This window comes from Pseudorasbora parva, chromosome 21 (assembly GCF_024679245.1).
Source record: "Pseudorasbora parva isolate DD20220531a chromosome 21, ASM2467924v1, whole genome shotgun sequence".
NCBI classification, from domain to species: Eukaryota; Metazoa; Chordata; class Actinopteri; order Cypriniformes; family Gobionidae; genus Pseudorasbora; species Pseudorasbora parva.
The window spans coordinates 7,437,147-7,455,295 of NC_090192.1; the positions used below are offsets into that span (position 1 = coordinate 7,437,147).

At 41.9% G+C, this 18,149-nt stretch overlaps 1 long non-coding RNA gene across 2 annotated transcripts in view; it reads left to right on the top strand.

Moving 5' to 3' along the window:
- The first annotated feature begins 12,462 nt into the window (after positions 1-12,462).
- Positions 12,463-18,149, top strand: part of LOC137056567 (uncharacterized) — a 97,747-nt gene continuing 92,060 nt past the window's right edge. Inside the window, exon 1 of one of the 2 annotated variants that reach the window (XR_010900386.1) lies at positions 12,463-12,668. This is a non-coding gene — a long non-coding RNA (uncharacterized lncRNA). The remainder of the gene's footprint in view (positions 12,669-18,149) is intronic. The other variant, XR_010900387.1, reaches the window with a different exon arrangement.

Here is an 18,149-nt window from a genome sequence, read left to right on the forward strand (position 1 = left end):
TTGTAAGTGTGAACTTGTTAAATTAGAGTTCGAATCATTGTTGAGATCTCTTCTGTAGACATTCACACACACTGTAAAAAAAAATATTTAGCAAAAAAGTTACCTGGTTGCCTTAAAATTTTGAGTTCATTGAAATTAAAATTTTGAGTTAATACAATGAACATTTTTGAGATTCGACAACCTTTATTAACATATTATTAAAAGATTTTGTACGCATATTGGGTAATTGTGTGTGTTTTATTTCTGATGATGCAGTGAAACATGCCAAATAGTGCTATTTTCATGATTTATCACATTTTTATGTGGTTCAGATACAAAAATATTTTGAGTTTCTATTTATTAAACAAATTTCCTTATCAACTCAATTTTTTTTATTTCAATAAACTCAAAATTTTAAGGCAACCAGGTTACTTACTTTTTTAAGTTAAACCAACAAAAACCCAAAAAATATTTTTTCAGTGCAGCAACAATACGGTTGTTAGTCCTGTATTTGAGGCCTTAACACAGTTATGCTCCATTAAAGGTGTGAAAACCTCATTCTATAACCGAGCTCACAGCCGTACATTTTTAGGACTCAGTCACAAACATTTACAGTGTGAATGTAGCCATTGAGATCTCTGACTAATCAAATCAGAGTTTGAATCATTGTTGATAACTGGCCACGTTCACACAGCAAGAGAATACGGTTGTCGGTCCTTAATACGGTTACGTTCACACACAGTACAGTTATTTACAGGAGTGACAACTGCATTCTATAACCAAACTCACACATTTCAGGACAGCAGCATTCTCAGAAAACCTGCGCTGTGTGAACGGAACCGGAATAGACAACTAGTTGTATGTAGTGCGAGAGAGTCACTCTGCTAAGAGGGGTGTGTTTAACTTTCGGTAACTTACAGCGAGGGAGATATGAGCTGTGTGTCATCTGAAGGTAGGTCCAGTCACTTTTCTCAACCGAAGCGGTTCCCGTCAGTTTTTTGTTCTATGCGCAACACGCTGCAAAGGATGTCAGATGCGACTGCAATGGTTAAAGGGTTTTATAAGCGCCTGTTTACACTGAAGATTCTGTCAGTTAATTAAGATTTGACAGATAAACTGACGGCTCAATTGGACTCTTGCTGAGTTTTATGGATGTCGCCATCTTTGTAATTACTTTGGTCACTGTTGCTATGGTTACTAGTAAGAAAATACAGACTTAAATCTCGTTGCACGTTCAATACAGATATTATTCGAGACACTACAGTAAAGGCTTCAACATAGCTACTCCGCAAGAACAGAGAAAAAAGTGCTCGCTCCCCGGGCTGGTCAGCCCTGGTTTGGGAGTTATCGCAGCTTGTTCTCGAAACATCACCTGAGCAGAACGGTGTCCGAGAACTATTGTGTGATTGGTCATACATTTAAAGTGGGCGTGGTTAATACGATGATCGGCACCTGCTTTTCTCGGCAAGTATGAAATGTACTGACAAGAACACATTTCTTTGTTCTTGCAGAGTATGTTCCAAGCTTAAGTTTCTGTGTGAATGGGACATTTCAAGGGTCACATCTGTAAGTTAATGTGGTTGTCAATCCCTAACATTAACAGTGTAAATGCAGCCCTTGACATCTCTTACTAATCAAATCAGAGTTTAAATCATTGTTGAAATCTCTGGCCACGTTCACACAGCAGCAGAATACGGTTGTCAGTCCTGTATGTGAGTCCTTAATACAGTTACATTCACACACAGTACGGTTATTAACAGGATTATATAACCCAACTCACACTCGTAAATATTCAGGACCCGGAAGCGGACTGGACATTTAGTTCTTTGTCATGTCATACGGTGACAAAGGGCATTCTACCGTCTACCGTGTGTTGCAGGTTTTCATGTATGGTTTCGGTAACTTACAGAGACGGAGACATAAGCATGTGCCATGGCATCTGAAACTTTTAGAGTCACTGTTCCCCACCAGAGCTGCTTACATCAGTTTGGTGTTCAATGTGGGACTCAAATCCTCCGCTCCACACCCAGATATATAAAAGCTGCTGACGATTAATAAAGGTTTGAAGGATGAACTCATGGCTCAATTGGACTCAAACGAGATATGACTTTTCAGGTTTACTAACGTCGCCATCTTTGATATTACTTTGGTAACTGTTGCTATGGTTACTGGTAAGAAAATACAGGTTTGACTCCAGTTGAACGTCCATACAGATGCTTCAGTAAGTTGCTGTGTGAACAGGATATTTCGAGAATCACACTTGTAATTAAAACCGGTTGTCAATCCCAAAAACTGACAGTGAACGTAGCCTCTTTTGAAACTCTAGATGAGATGTTTTTGAAGCATTTTAAATAAACCATAGCAACATATTCAAAAGTGATGCTTTGGTTTGGATGCTTTGCATCAAATTAATGCAACACTTGGTTTAGTTAAATAGTGTACAGTGTGTTGGTTTTTTAAGACATAATTTTGACGCATTATCTAACTGTTTATATAATCATTAAACTAAAAGGGCATGTTATGTCATGGAACATCTGAGAATGTCTGAACACTCGTTCTTGTACCACGCAGCTTTACGATGTGATTTATGGACGTCTTGGTCACTTGGGCCTGTCAGTATAATTATCAAAATTACATGATAAATATTTGGCATGTTTTGATGTCTTGTGGAAAAGTGATTTTCATTCGTGTTGACAAATTACTTGTTCAGTATTATGCCTTCAAACACTGATGGAGAATATGATGTGAGAAAAAGAACAAACAGCCTTTCACTCAAGTACACTGTAAAAAATTATATGTTCAATAAGTTGTGACAATGTATGTTTTCACATTGTTTTAACTCATCAAAAAAAAATTAGTTAAACAAGATGTAACTCATTTTTTAAAGTCAGTTTAACATAATTTAAGTTGAAATAACTTAAACATCCAAGTCGATTGAACTGCAAAAGTGCAAAATTTGCCTTTTTTTTTACTTTTTTTTTTTTTTTTACAGTAGATTCTGGAATGGCTAGTTTTATGAAAGTTTTATGATGACCATCACTTGTGCACCTGCCATGTTTTTTTAGACATTGAATCTTCAGTAACAGAATAACCTTCAAACAAATGAAAAGGCATCTTCTCACAGTTTGCAAAAAAAATTAATAAAGTCTCCTAATTTTTGCATATTTATTAGTTATTACCCATTTAGAGTGTCTGCCAGTTTCATGTTAATCTTGAGTACTTATAGAGTAGAACTGCATCATTCATATCTCCACAGTCCAGTTTTATGAGATTTATAAAAGACAGATATAGCTGATTCTGTCTGAAAGCAGCCGAGCTCACGGAGGCGTGCAGTGGGCGGAGCTAATCCAGCGTCGAAGTGGGCCTTGTTTATAAAACATTCGTCACTGAAATGCCAAGAGCAAACAAATACACTTCCGACACCTAAACGCAGCTCACTGATGGACATGCTCTCGCTCTGGTTGATGTGCGCATACACTCCTACGGGAGAAGTGCCCATATTAGGAATTCCCCCCTTTGTGATGTTATACAGGGCCATACTCGAGGCAAAAAAATAATAATAATAAATAAATAGAAACTTATACGAAGCCTGAAAAGCTGATGATACACGGGGCATCTTTATGAGCAATGTTGCTTGGGCATTTTCCCATTGAGAATGGGCAACACATTTCTATCTGGATATCCAAAAAGAAATGTGTTGCCCATTCTCAATGGGAAAATGCCCACAGCAACATCGCTTGGCAAAACCAAATATAACACTTCAGTATGGGGAACACACTATTAACTTTTGCCTAAATAAACTTCTGATTTACAGCTTACTAATTGTTTGTGAGGTCATTTTTTTAGCTTTTAAATTTAGGTATTGGGGATATAGAAAAAGGCCATGCAAAATAAAGCATTGATATGTGCTTTATAAGTACGAATCAAGCCTGCAGTCTCCCTCTCATTTACTGAAGCTTTCGCGCCTCGATCGCCCCCCGGTGACCGGTCCCAGTATAGCCGCCCCTCTGTGATTTCTAATGGACGCGAGGCAAACTAAATAATAAAATTACACTTTAAAAATTTCCCCCAAAATTAGTTTATGTCACTGAAGGCAGTTATCATCACAATGATTTCATTTCAGGTGTTCGTTTTAAAAATAAGTTTAGTTTGAGTTAGTTATTTGATGCTATAAAAACGGGGGGTGTGACGTCATGATTGACAGCTGAGACTGACGGCTTCTCTGAGTGAAGTTGTCACTGAGGCACTAACGGACTTTTTTCGAAATTTTTGGGAGCAGATTAGAGCTTTAGCTTTAATTTCTACATTTCCATAACTGTTTATTTCACACCAACATAATTAACTGTTCTGCATCTGCGAGAGTGTGGGCGGGCTTTTGATATCGCGACTGTACTTCCTGCTCTACTTCCTGCGCTCTACTGCGCAACTCCGGTCCCGAAATCGCTACTGCGCAGACTCGGTCCCAAGATGTCCGCGCCGTGCAAGGCCGCCTGAAAGCTTCAAATATGGCAAGCGGAAACGAATGATGTCGAGTCGTCCATATTTTTTTATGGTCTATGGTACGAATCAATAGCTAATATACATTAACTAGTTAATAGTGAGGAGTGGACACTACAATTAAGTGTTACCGAAACAAAAGAGGAATTATACACTTGATTTGGTCCACAGTGGAGAATTGGAGTAGAAACATGTTTGCAATGCATTATATCAACCTTTAAATTAAATAGTTGAGAATAAATTTGCAGAGAAGCATGCAAAAGTGTGACACTGAACTAGATGTAATAATGCATTGTTAAGTTTCTTATAGCAGCACCGAGCTGGCGATGTGGCTGCGTGTGGTTGTCATGTGGAGGATAGGGTCAGCTTCGTTTCTGTCACCATGGTGCTGGGTGTCATCATCGTTTAAGTGTCTGATTTGTCCAAAAGCTTCCACACCCACTCATAAAAATACTCTATTGGGTATCAATGCCTTAGCAGAGGGGCAAAGAGAAAGGGCTGGGCTCCACTTTTTACTAAAAGAAATAGTTCATGCAACAAAAAAAATCAAAATAATCAAAACTACAAAGTAGTACAACTTGCATGTGACCCAGGACATTTTGGCAACATTTTTATGAAGCTTGACAGATATTTTGATTCTTCAGAGCTTGAGCAAACAGTGACAGACTTCTCAGTTTGGTGTAAACCGTCCTTTAAGACAGCGAATAAATATAGCCAACTAAACATTTAAAGGCGTTCCCCATGTGATGCCTTTTCTCGTAAGGCTGGATCTGCGATTCCCCGAAGTGCAAATGCCGGAGGTGTCTTCCTCTTTGAGGCTCGCAGGTCACCCAGAGTTGAAGACAGATAACACTGCAAACCTCAACAGAGGTTTACACAATCGCTTCGGAAAAGAAAGCCATATCTCCTGTCTCCCTCTGAAAAGAGACAATGTCATTCCACAGGATCGCTCAGACCGCTGATCTTCATCATTAAAGACAATTCTGTCACATTCGCTTCTCCTCTCTCTGCTCTGAAGGGAAGTAGCCAAAGCCAATTTAATGTTCCTCAATTGTCTCCTTTGTACTGCGTACAGTTTACTGGGCTTAATAGGGCAGGCCGCTTCCCTTTGATATCACCTCTTCCTCCGCCAAACCCATAATGCCCCCATTTGTTCTACACAAAAGCCCAACTTAAACTACACAAAGAGGTGGTTACACAGAATTTCATTTGCCTAAGTGATTGCATCCACAAAAAAGGCTTGAATCTTTGATCTCAGTGAGGTGCAAATGTGTTGGCTTTACTCGGACCGCAGGCCGTTGTGTGGCAGCGTGAGGCGCTGACCGAAACAATGGCGCCCCTAATTCGAGCTATTACCCGCACATTACTATCTGCGTGTTTGCTCATTTGCACAAGGGTTTAGGAGAAAAGAATACGTGTCGATGGGTGGACAGATGCGGTGAGTCCGTCAAGTTTATCTCTGTCATCCGAGAGGACCAGCGGGCAGGCTTAATTTGGAGGGGCCACTTCAAAAAGAGCAGCTTTGGCCGCTGTCGAAAGGCAAACAACATTTAGCACCTCAGCGCCTAGTGCTAATGACAAACAAGCTGCTCGGATCCACATGAAAGAGGGGCATCCTTGGGTCTCCATCAATGACCTTTTCAAATACACTTCCTCCACACACAAAAGAGCACACCATCCATCTCCTCGGAGGAGCAACCGTGCTACCCAGGCCCATTCACCAGCCCTCACTCTAAATATGAATGCAAGGACGGGGGAAAAGTTTTTCTTCTCAACTACACTTGAAACAAATACCATAAATAAGCCAAAGAGAAGGAGGGAGGGGTAGGTGTACATTACATGACTTCAAAGGCTCGCTCTCTTCCCCCATAGATCCCAGGCGGTGTGCTTACCCTTACGAAACAAAAATATATTGCAATATACTAGAATTTATATTGCAATACATTAGAAAATATATTTCAATGTATCAGAAACTTCCTCATATATTTGAAAATATATAGCAATATATGGATGGACAACCTATTGCTATATATTGATTCATATATTAAAATACATTGATATACAAACAAAACTGAATTATTTCATGTATGTTTATTGAAACAAAGTATTTTTTGTGAGTTAAGCAAGCTCCTGCATATGTTTACAGAGGTTGATTAACAATAGCCCAAATCAGATGGTGCATGACATTCAATATATTTTCTATATTTAGAAAATATGATGGTGCATGACATTCAATATATTTTCTATATTTAGAAAATATTTCTATTAGGGCCGGGACTTTAACGCGTTAATTAAGATTAATTAATTACGTGACTTTAACGCGTTAATTACGTGACTTTAACGCGTTAATTAATGACACAAAAAAAAAAAACATTTTTTTTACCACACTTATTTTTGCACCGCGGAACGTTTTTCAATGAATGAGTTTCGACGGACCAATTATACTGGAACACCAACTAGCGCTCCGGAGCCACGACAACAACGAACCATGTGAACATGAACGAAGCTATGGAACGAAGAAGCTGATGAGACTGCTTTGCTTGGCCCCGTGGATGGGAAATTTTGTTTTAAAAAACGAAAGAATGGAAGCGTCGTCAAGAGCATGGTTGTGTGCAAGCTATACAACAAGGAATTCGCGTATCACCGCAGCACATTGAGCCTCAAATATCACAAAAATGCTTTTGCTAAACTGGCAAACATGCACTGGTCTGCTGGACTGAAATAAATAAACAATATTTTGTTGATTAAGCTTATGTATTCAGTCATTATTCAATGGTATACTAAAAATACATGTGAAAAATTACTTCTCATTGTTCTCAGGTCAAATATTTATATGCAATTAAAATGCGATTAATTAATTACAAAGCCTCTAATTAATTAGATTAATTTTTTTAATCGAGTCGCGGCCCTAATTTCTATATTATATTTTAATCTGTTATATTTTAAAATATATGACAGACAGTGTACATTAGATTATTTCATATTTACATGTATACAATATATATGATAATTATATACTATGTAATATAAATCAATATATTTAAGACATATGTTCCCATATAAATCTGATTATATTATCCAGTACATTGAGGTATATTATCTCATATAATTTTACATATATATTTACATATATATACAATGACTCTTCCAATATATAATTTCATATATTGTAGGATATATTTCAATATACATAGCAATATATTGAATAGTATAATGATATGTATTTAGTCAATATATGAAAACGGCAATAATTGCAGTATTGTCCCATATATTGCAATATATGACTTGCATATATAATATATTATTATATAATATATCATATGATATATTACCATGTAAATTTCACAATATATGGAGACACATGAAATATATTGTCAACTAATATATTGAGAAATATATTGTCAACTAATATATTGAGAAATATATTTTTGTTGCGTAAGGGTATTTTCAAGGTGCTTATTCATGTGTGCAGACTTGGGGCTACATCACTCAGCATTACCCGAGGGACACTTAAAAGTTTCCTTCAAAATAAAAAAGGGAGGAGGTCTAAACAGATCCCGCAGAACTTGAAACTGACAGAGAGGATATTTCCGAGGCGACGGCGGTGACCTCGCAGGCTATGTCAATTAACCTCCCGTTTTACAGTTGGCTGCCTCGTGAGAAGATACACACCAGCACAAAGGCTAAGTATCATCAATTATATCATAAAACAACAGAGTGGCCTCACATAAAAGGAGCTTAAGTTGGCCGATATTACTTTATTTGACTTGTAAAGACTTTTTATCTCACGTCATTTCAAGATGACAGACGGTGACGTTTATATCACGTCACACATCAACGCCTTCAGAGGTAACGTAATCTGGTTGTCGCTGATGTCACATTTTCTTGCATTACATATTTTCGCTTGTAGGTTCGTGTTTTATTTTGTCTTTTCCCCCACAGGCACATCACAAAGGGTTTACAAGTCATGAGTCATTTTTGTCATGCACGGTACATTTATACTTTAGTAGATTTTCTTTATAACAGTTGTATGCTCTCTTCTTCACGTTTCAAATGGAACAGAAAATGTTGTTATCCTAATCTCTGATCCTGTATTGATTATGGCATCTACATGACTGCCTCTGTTTTCAAAGGAAATTGGCTTTTTTGTTGTTGCTTTAGTCCTATATGGAATAAGATCATCATTATAGGGTGTAGAGAACTCATGAATGCTTAAAAATATTATTTCAGAATTACTCATTAGGCTACTTATTGATTAGACTACATGGTAAAAAGCATTGTGTCACAGGGCTGTTGATCTGTGAAATAGGATTAGTTTTCCATTTAGATATGATCCCTGTTCACGGATTCACGGAAATGATTAGAAACGCTGTTTTATGCGGCCAGGCAAGTACAAGAAGGCTAATTGGTGATGTCACTCTGTAAAGAAACGCTACCTATGCTGCGTTCCACTCCACTATTAGACACACACTTCCCAAAGCACTACCCCTCGGGGGAATCCCCGCCGCCATTTTGAAGTGCGTTCCACTTCGTGAAGTGGACAAGGGAAGTTTATATGGACAGACCCTTGCTACCTCGATTTTGACTTAGGGAGCGAGTATACTTCATATGTACACTTCAGGCAGCTTCATATACCACAATGCAATGCGATTGTGATGTCACCGCATATCGCGTTTAATTTACCCCAACACAAACAACTATGGAAGCCCGTTTCCGCCATAGTTGAGTAAAAAAAATATGATTCTTTAAGTCAAAATAATGAGAAACTTTCTCGAAATATTGACTTAACATCTCGAAATATTGAGAAACGTTCTCAAAATATTGACTTCGTTTCTCATTATTTCGAGATGGTAAGTCAATATTTCGAGAAAGTTTCTCATTATTTCGAGATGCTAAGTCAATATTTCGAGAAAGTTTCTCATTATTTCGAGATGTTTTCTCGAAAAATTTACTTATCATCTCGAAATATTGAGAACCTTTCTCATAATAATGACATATTTTCTCGTAATTATGACTTAATCCACACATGGGTAATTTGCACATTGGCACAGTTTGGTGCAGCAACTCCCATCAAGTGAGGCGGGCAGCATAGGCTGTGCTATCTTATTAATTTATTTCTGTTCCTTTAGCTTACTGTTGGATGAAAACTGCTGCCCGATCACAACCTCATATTTCTGTTGCAACTTTTCGGCAGCAGAACCCTGTCCCTGTCGTTTACCAACCCGATCACATCTAAATGCGTAAATACGAGTGCGCAATGTCGTGGAATGTATACACCAAACTCATTTTGGCGTGCATATGCTATAGGCCTACGCTGTTTTTTGCATGCATATGATACACACTTTATGGCGTGTATATGATGCGCTCTTGGGTAGGATTAGGCTGATGGGGTGGGTGGTTCGTCCATATAATACGCCATAAAGTGCGTATCATATGCACACGAAAAACAGTGTGTGTGTGTGTGTGTGTGTGCCCAGAGGTTTGAAGTTGTTCAATGGATGTTGCCACCTCGCAGCCACCTCTGTTCTGTTCTTTCTGCACCAAAGCTCGTTCTTGTTTAAAATCCTCTCAAGAGCGCGTTTGCTCAGAGATAGGCTATTCAATGCAAATCAGATAATAAGATAATAAGGAAATAATTGAATCATTAGTAGCTAAAACCACAGTTAAAATACTACAATTCACCCTTTTTCGGGTTGCGGCAGATCATTGAGCAGCATGTTATAGTTTTGATTTAGTAAATCCTTATTTCGTTTGCAATAATGACAGTTTCTCATTATTTCGAGATGCTAAGTCAATATTTCGAGAAAGTTTCTCATTATTTCGAGATGCTAAGTCAATATTTCGAGAAAGTTTCTCATTATTTCGACTACAAGAATCATATTTTTTTACTTAACTGTGGCGCGGAAACGGGCTTCCATAAACAACTCTATGATATTTTAAATATTTTAAAAAAACATTTTAAACAACCGAAATACACATATATACATATAGAATGTTGCATTAACAATTTCTTAAAGAAAAAAAAAATCATAATAAATACACTCCATAGTGGACTGTAAAAAAAAATAAGGATGTAGTGTCCGTGACGTCACCCATAGGATTCCGATAAGCCGTACTGAAGCTAAAAGTAGGGGCGAGCTGGGCGTCGCCATCTTGCGAGCGAGTCATCGCGTGTCACTCCCGCATGACAGAAAATGGGCAAAGAGGTGGGATGTGGGCGGAGCTTAGGTGACGCAAGGACTATAGATGGCAGATAAATGGCTATCCACCACTCATCAAAGTAACCATGCCCTTAATTATGCAGAACTTTAAGGCTTAACATAAACTAATGAGTTATACCCCCCCCCCCCCCCCTCACAGTTGTCATGAAGGTCAAAATTAGCTGTATAGGCCAAAACCACAATTTTTACCAGGCTGTAAACATGTTTTTTTTTCTGCTGTAAAGTTGGGAATTTTAAAATGGGGCTCAATGTGATTCTGCTCCCTTCTGGAGCTCTAGTGGTCAGTCGATGAATGGCAGTTTACATTAATTCCATATTGGCTGCAAGAGAGATCGCGGGAGGTTGCCGCTTGATTCCAAGTGATCAAGGGCTTAGGGCGTTCCAGTCCATTGCAAAATTTCCGCCAGTAGTGGGCACTCATGCAACATAAGCAATGACGCACATCCGAGTGAACGGGATGGAGGGAAGTTTGTGTCTTCACAAATGAAGGGCATATTAAAGGAAGTGTATTTAAGATTGTGGCCAAAACTGGTACTGCAGGTGTGTCCCCTCTCCCCCTCCCCCCTGACTCGAGGTTACCAGATAGACTGCAGGATCAAGCAGGAACGTTTGTATCTGCAGCTGTGGTAACTAGAGCAGATCTGGCAACCCGGATGGAGAAACACTACTGATGTGATTGGTCGATAGGTGGAGGGCGGAGCTTCAGGCCAAAACACAACATGTCAACATCAACATTTGTTGAGGGCTGCAACAACAACTTTTAAATGACAATAACCCAGCCCGGACTACTGTTGTCAGAGATATAAGCATTTGAAACGAACATGATTTCTTAATGTCTAGTGACATATCAGGGCCATTTTATGATTAACTGAAATACATTTCTTACATACAGTTCCTTTAAAAACTAACTGGAACGCAGCACTAGTATTGAGCACGTAATAGACGTAATACATGCTTTTTTTCACAAATCCACATTTTTGTAGTTTACACAAAGATGATCAAAGATGATCACAAAAAGTAAAAAAACGTGCACTTTGAAACCCATTTTTAAAAGTTCTCCTCAGAACATTACACTGATTTGGAACAACAGGTTAGTAAATGATAACAACAATATTTTGGGCTGAACTGTTCCAATACTGTCATTGCATTGTGAGTGAAGTCTTTGAAACAGACTACTGAGAATCGTATTATCAGTCAAACACAGTCCTCCACGCTGAGAGAAGCTCCTAATCTCATCTACAAGAACAGGTGTTTCCCATCCAAACAAATGTGTTTAGAGTAAGTAGAGACTTAAAAACAACAATTGACTTAAAGCTGAACTCAAATCCATTCTAGACTGAGATGGTAAAAAACAACAGCATTTGTTTTAGCAAAAACTGACAAGCTAATGTAAATTGATTTATAAACAATGATATAGTCTGTGCAGTGTTTACCCAAAAATTTGAAATAGTTACTGCAGAATATCTATTAGAACAAACCACAAATGGATTTAATTTCACCACACACCGTTTTTATTTCTTTTCTCTCATTTCCTTAAATCCATTTAATCCTTTAATTATATAATTCCTTTAAAACAACAATAGGCTACACTCCATTCACTCTACACTGGTTCATGGATTCATCGCCCCCTAGTGGCAAACCATTGACATTTCAAAACGTTTTCAAACATCTATGACGCAACGTGACTTTGGCCGTTTGATGTGATTCACTGATTCTGATTCACTGATTCGAAACGAATGATTCACAATGGGTTTGAAGCTTCACGACACGTGTTTCAAAAGCGCCGGCGCCCATCAGGGGAACCACCGTTTAAATAAAAAATAAAATGCGAACAAAGAAGAATGGCAAAAAGATAATGTGACAGCTCATAATAAAACGAGAATAACTTTTAGTTAAGTTTTTCGGAGATGGTGATGAGGATTTGGAATGTTAAAGCGCCGCAGAGATGTTTAATAGCTACGAACTCAACAGGTAAGATATTTCATGTAGCTCTCTAACAGAGTTTATCATTGTAAAGCATTATCTATTGTGAAGGGTCATTTTTGGTTGTTTCTTTGCTATTACTTTTTGAGAACGTAATTGATAATTCTCTGAACATATTCTAAACATTTTATTCCAACGCCCCATTAAGCTTTGCACAAATTATATGTTAACCACTAATCTATATAAATCAGTGGATGTAACTTCCGTTGCTGTAAACAGTCAGCGAAAGGCTTGCTCTATTGCAATAACACGTTTTTGTGTGTGTGTGTGTGTGTGTGTGTGTGTTTTTAACTGTGCAAAATAAGATGACATATACTCGCCATTAATTAACTAAAGTAACGTTACATTTAAAAGTGTAAAAGCATCAACTAGTTACTTCTAACAGACCATAAATAACCCCAAACGCGCAATAGGCTAACAAACGTGTTTCAATTGTTCATTAACTTCGGCATTGATTCCCGCCATTTTGACACATCTTTGATTCTTGAGATGAGGGTTAAAGTTAAAACATGTCCCAAACACAAAAGCCCTATTTATGTTAAAAAGTAAATATCAACAAAATACAAATACCAATATATTCTAATACTTTTATTGCTAATAATTTTAAATAATGTTTTTAGTAGCCTATTATTGTATGATACAAGATAGAGAAGCTCTTTAATCTTTATACACTTAGATGTTTTATAGAACACTACAAAAAAGTAATTTATTTATTTTTCATTTTAAAAAATGGCTATAAAAGTTCTGTCCTTGCTTAGCGTCAACTCCGTCAGGATTTTGTATAATTTTGTATCCCAATCAGGCAGTGTCATGGGCAGCTTTAATTCTGGGGAGCACTTAAAGGGGTGGTTTGATGTTTTTTTTTTTCTAAGATTGGTTGTGTTTATGGGGCACAGTATAACATATCTTAATACTGTCAGGAGTTTGGTTTGACTTCTCTGGCTTTACTCTTCTCTGTATGCCTTCTCTCAGCTGCTCGCTATATTAATTAGCGGCCGCGCTCTGTGCATCTCACACCTGTCCCCCCTTTGTCCTGATCACCTCGCTATTTAACTCTCATGCTCTTCTCCCCTCTTTGTCGGGTTATTGTTTGTTCTTTCATGTCGGCAACTAACGTCTTGTCCTCTTATGCTCGCCTAGTCCTGTTTCGCCGTGTGTGTGTGGTTCAAGAGGATTTTCCCCTGGGTTCTGCGGTTTCCCAGTCTGCTCTTCAGCACCGCCGTATCAGCCGAGTGAGGTGTGCGTTTCGACGCGTCCTGCGTGCGCTCCCTGGCCAGCAGTACCCGTTACCAGGCTACCCGCCAGCTCCTTATATGTACTCTTTTGCTTATCTCTCCTGACCTGCGTCCGCCTATACGGCTGGTAACTGGCAGTCAGCCTTATTTTCCCTGTTCCCGCTCAATAAATTACTAATTTACCAGCATTCGCTTTTGGGTCCTTTCTACATTGTGACAGAATAACCCGACCACTATGGACCCAGCGAACGAGACGACGACCATCCGCTCAGCGGTCGAGCTGCAGGGAGCTATGCTGGGTAGACACGCCGAGGAATTGGCAGCCGCTAAGCACGCCGTGGATGCACTCGCTGCCCAGGTAACGGATTTGACCGGCCAACTACACCTCCTGCGTCAAGACCAGTCCTCGTCTCCTGGGACGCGACAAGCAGCCGAGCCTCGCGTCAACAACCCCCCTTGTTATTCCGGCGAGCCTACAGAGTGCCGGGCATTTCTTACCCAGTGTGAGGTAGTGTTTTCCCTTCAGCCGGTCACGTATGCTTCGGACCGCGCCAAGGTTGCGTTTGTGGTGTCTCTTCTCACGAGCCGAGCCCGGGATTGGGGAGCGGCAGTCTGGGAGGCTGAAGCTAACTGCTGCAAGCAGTACACCTCATTTAAAGAAGAGATGTTGAAAGTGTTTGATCGTTCTGTTTTTGGTCGCGAGGCTTCTCGACAGCTAGCTGCTCTCCGCCAAGGAGGACGTTCTGCGGCCGATTATGCGATTGACTTTAAGACCTTGTCGGCCACCTGTGAATGGAATGAGGCTGCCCTCACTGCACGCTTTTTGGAGGGCCTGAATGATGACCTGAAGGACGAGATTTTTGCTCGTGAGTTTCCCTCGAACCTAGATGAGTTGGTGGAATTGGCCATTCGGTTAGACAAGCGCTTTGATCTGCGCAGACGCGCTCGTGCTGACGTCATGGGTTTCCGGGGATCCCCATCCACGCCTTCGGCATCACCGGAGTCACGCCCAGACCCTGAGCCAATGCAGCTGGGCAGAATACATCTCTCCTCCGCTGAACGCCAACGCCGCATCCGGGAGCGATTGTGCCTTTACTGTGGTGGCACTGGGCATTTTGCTGCCACATGTCCGGCAAAAGAGAGAGCTCGCCAGTAGATCGGGGAGTATTGGCGAGCGCAACTCCTCTATCCCCATCCTTCAAGTCTCGCACCTTGATTTCGACCATTCTTCGCTGGGGTACCTCATCTGTCACCTGCTCTGCCCTCATTGACTCGGGGGCGGAGGGAAATTTTCTTGATGAGACGTGGGCGGTTAAACACGGCCTTCCCCTTCATGAATTAAAGGAGACTCCCACAGCTTTTGCCCTGGACGGCCGGGCGCTGTCTAACATCCGTTTAGCCACCGCCCCGGTGAGTCTCACCACATCTGGCAACCACCAAGAGACCATTTCCTTTCTAGTGTTTCATTCTCCTATGGCCCCCATTGTCCTAGGACATCCGTGGTTAACACAGCACAATCCCCAGATAAACTGGTCAGATAGTTCTATTATGTCATGGAGCTTGCCTTGTCATACAAATTGTCTTGTCTCTGCTGTTTCCTCTGTCTCACCTGTGTCTGTTTTTCAGGAGGAGTCCATTGATTTATCTGGAGTCCCGGAGGAGTACCACGATCTGCGAGCGGTGTTTAGTCGTTCCCGGGCCGCTTCTCTCCCTCCGCACCGTCCTTATGATTGTAGTATCGACCTTCTTCCTGGCACCTCTCCTCCCCGTGGGCGTTTATATTCCTTGTCTGCTCCTGAACGCAAGGCACTTGAGAGATATCTCGACGAATCTCTCATGGCGGGTACCATTGTTCCTTCCTCCTCCCCCGCCGGTGCGGGATTTTTCTTCGTAAAAAAGAAGGACGGTTCCCTGCGCCCCTGCATTGATTATCGTGGGCTGAATGACATCACCATTAAGAACCGGTATCCGTTACCACTGATGTCATCGGCCTTCGAGATCCTGCAGGGGGCAAGGATTTTCACGAAGTTAGATCTCCGTAACGCATACCACTTGGTGCGCATTAAGGAGGGGGACGAGTGGAAGACGGCGTTTAATACCCCGTTAGGACACTTTGAATACCGGGTGCTACCGTTCGGGCTGGTAAACGCCCCAGCCGTTTTTCAAGCGCTCGTTAACGATGTGTTAAGAGACATGCTCAACATCTTTGTCTTTGTGTACCTGGATGACATCCTCATTTTCTCCCCGAATCTCCAGGTACACACCCAACACGTTCGTCGCGTATTACAGCGCTTATTGGAGAATCGTCTCTATGTAAAGGCGGAGAAATGCGCATTCCATGTCCAGTCGGTTACCTTCCTTGGTTCGGTCGTGTCGGCAAGGGGCATAAGCATGGACCCCTCCAAGATTCAGGCAGTCACTGATTGGCCCGTTCCCGAGTCTCGCTCGGCTCTTCAGCGGTTTCTGGGGTTTGCGAACTTTTATCGCCGCTTCATACGTAATTTCAGTCAGGTTGCCGCTCCCCTGACTGCTCTTACGTCTGCGAAGTCCCCCTTTGTCTGGTCTGAGAATGCTCAGTGCGCTTTCGAACGTCTTAAAGGTCTGTTTACATCTGCGCCTATTCTAATTTCGCCTGATCCGGAGAGCCAATTTATCATCGAGGTTGACGCGTCTGAAGTCGGAGTGGGAGCTGTGCTTTCGCAGCGCTCCCCTCTCGATCATAAGGTTCACCCGTGTGCTTTTTTTTCGCGCCGGCTCTCGTCAGCTGAACGCAACTATGACGTGGGTAATAGGGAGCTCCTTGCCATCCGGCTGGCCTTAGAGGAGTGGCGTCATTGGCTTGAGGGAGCCTCCACTCCGTTTATCGTCTGGACTGACCATCGTAACTTAGAGTATATCCGCTCCGCTAAGAGACTTAATGCTAGACAGGCTCGCTGGGCTCTTTTTTTCGGGCGTTTTAGTTTTACGATCTCTTACAGACCTGGGTCTAGAAACGTTAAACCAGACGCTCTTTCTCGCCAGTTTTCTTCCTCTGATGATGGTGCCACCACGGAGACCATCCTACCGGAGGGATGCGTGGTTGGTTCCGTCACGTGGGGAGTGGAACGGTTGGTGAGAGGAGCGCTGGCGCACACCGTCGTTCCTCGGGGGTGCCCTGAGGGTAAACTTTTTGTCGTACAGTCGGTTCGTCCAGCTGTTCTTCGCTGGAGTCACGCCTCTAGATTTGTTGCGCATCCAGGGGTGGGGCGCACGATGGCAGTGGTCCGCCAGCGATTCTGGTGGCCTGCCATGGAACGTGAGATACGTCGATTTGTCGCGTCATGTTCTGTCTGTGCGCAGCAAAAGTCCGGTAATTCGCCTCCCAAGGGTCTTCTTCGTCCCCTCTCTATTCCCTCCCGCCCTTGGTCCCATATTGCCCTGGATTTCGTCACGGGGCTTCCCCCCTCCTGTGGCAATACGGTGATTCTGACTGTTGTGGACCGATTTTCTAAGGCGGTCCATTTTGTCCCTCTTCCCAAGCTTCCGTCGGCTAAGGAGACTGCGCGTACGGTCGTGGACCACGTCTTTAGGATTCATGGACTTCCTACGGATGTGGTTTCGGATAGGGGGCCCCAATTTGTTTCTAACTTTTGGAGGGAGTTCTGTCGGCAGATTGGGGCTACCGCCAGTCTGTCGTCAGGGTTTCACCCACAGACTAATGGTCAGGCCGAGCGCGCTAATCAGGACCTTGGGCGGATGCTTCGCTGTTTGGCAGCTAGAAACCCCTCCTCCTGGTGCGAACAATTGACTTGGGCAGAATACGCGCATAATTCGTTGCCGTCGTCGTCCACTGGCCTGTCTCCGTTTTCATGTTGCTTGGGTTACCAGCCACCTCTGTTTCCCTCTCAGGAGAGCGCGGCTGCCGTTCCCTCGGTTCAAGCGTTCATTCAGCGCTGTCGTCGTACTTGGAGGAGAGTGAGATCGGTTCTTTGCCGGACAGCGGAACGCACCCGTCGGGCCGCTAACCGTCGTCGGTCTAAAGCACCTAGGTATGTGTGTGGTCAGAAAGTTTGGCTCGCCACACGTAATTTACCCATTCAGACGCCCGCTCGTAAGTTGGCTCCCCGTTTCATTGGGCCCTATGTCGTTACTAAGGTTATCAGTCCAGCGGCAGTACGGCTCAGGTTGCCACATTCCCTTAAGCGCGTTCACCCGGTTTTCCATGTCTCATGCATTAAGCCCGCGGTTCGCACTC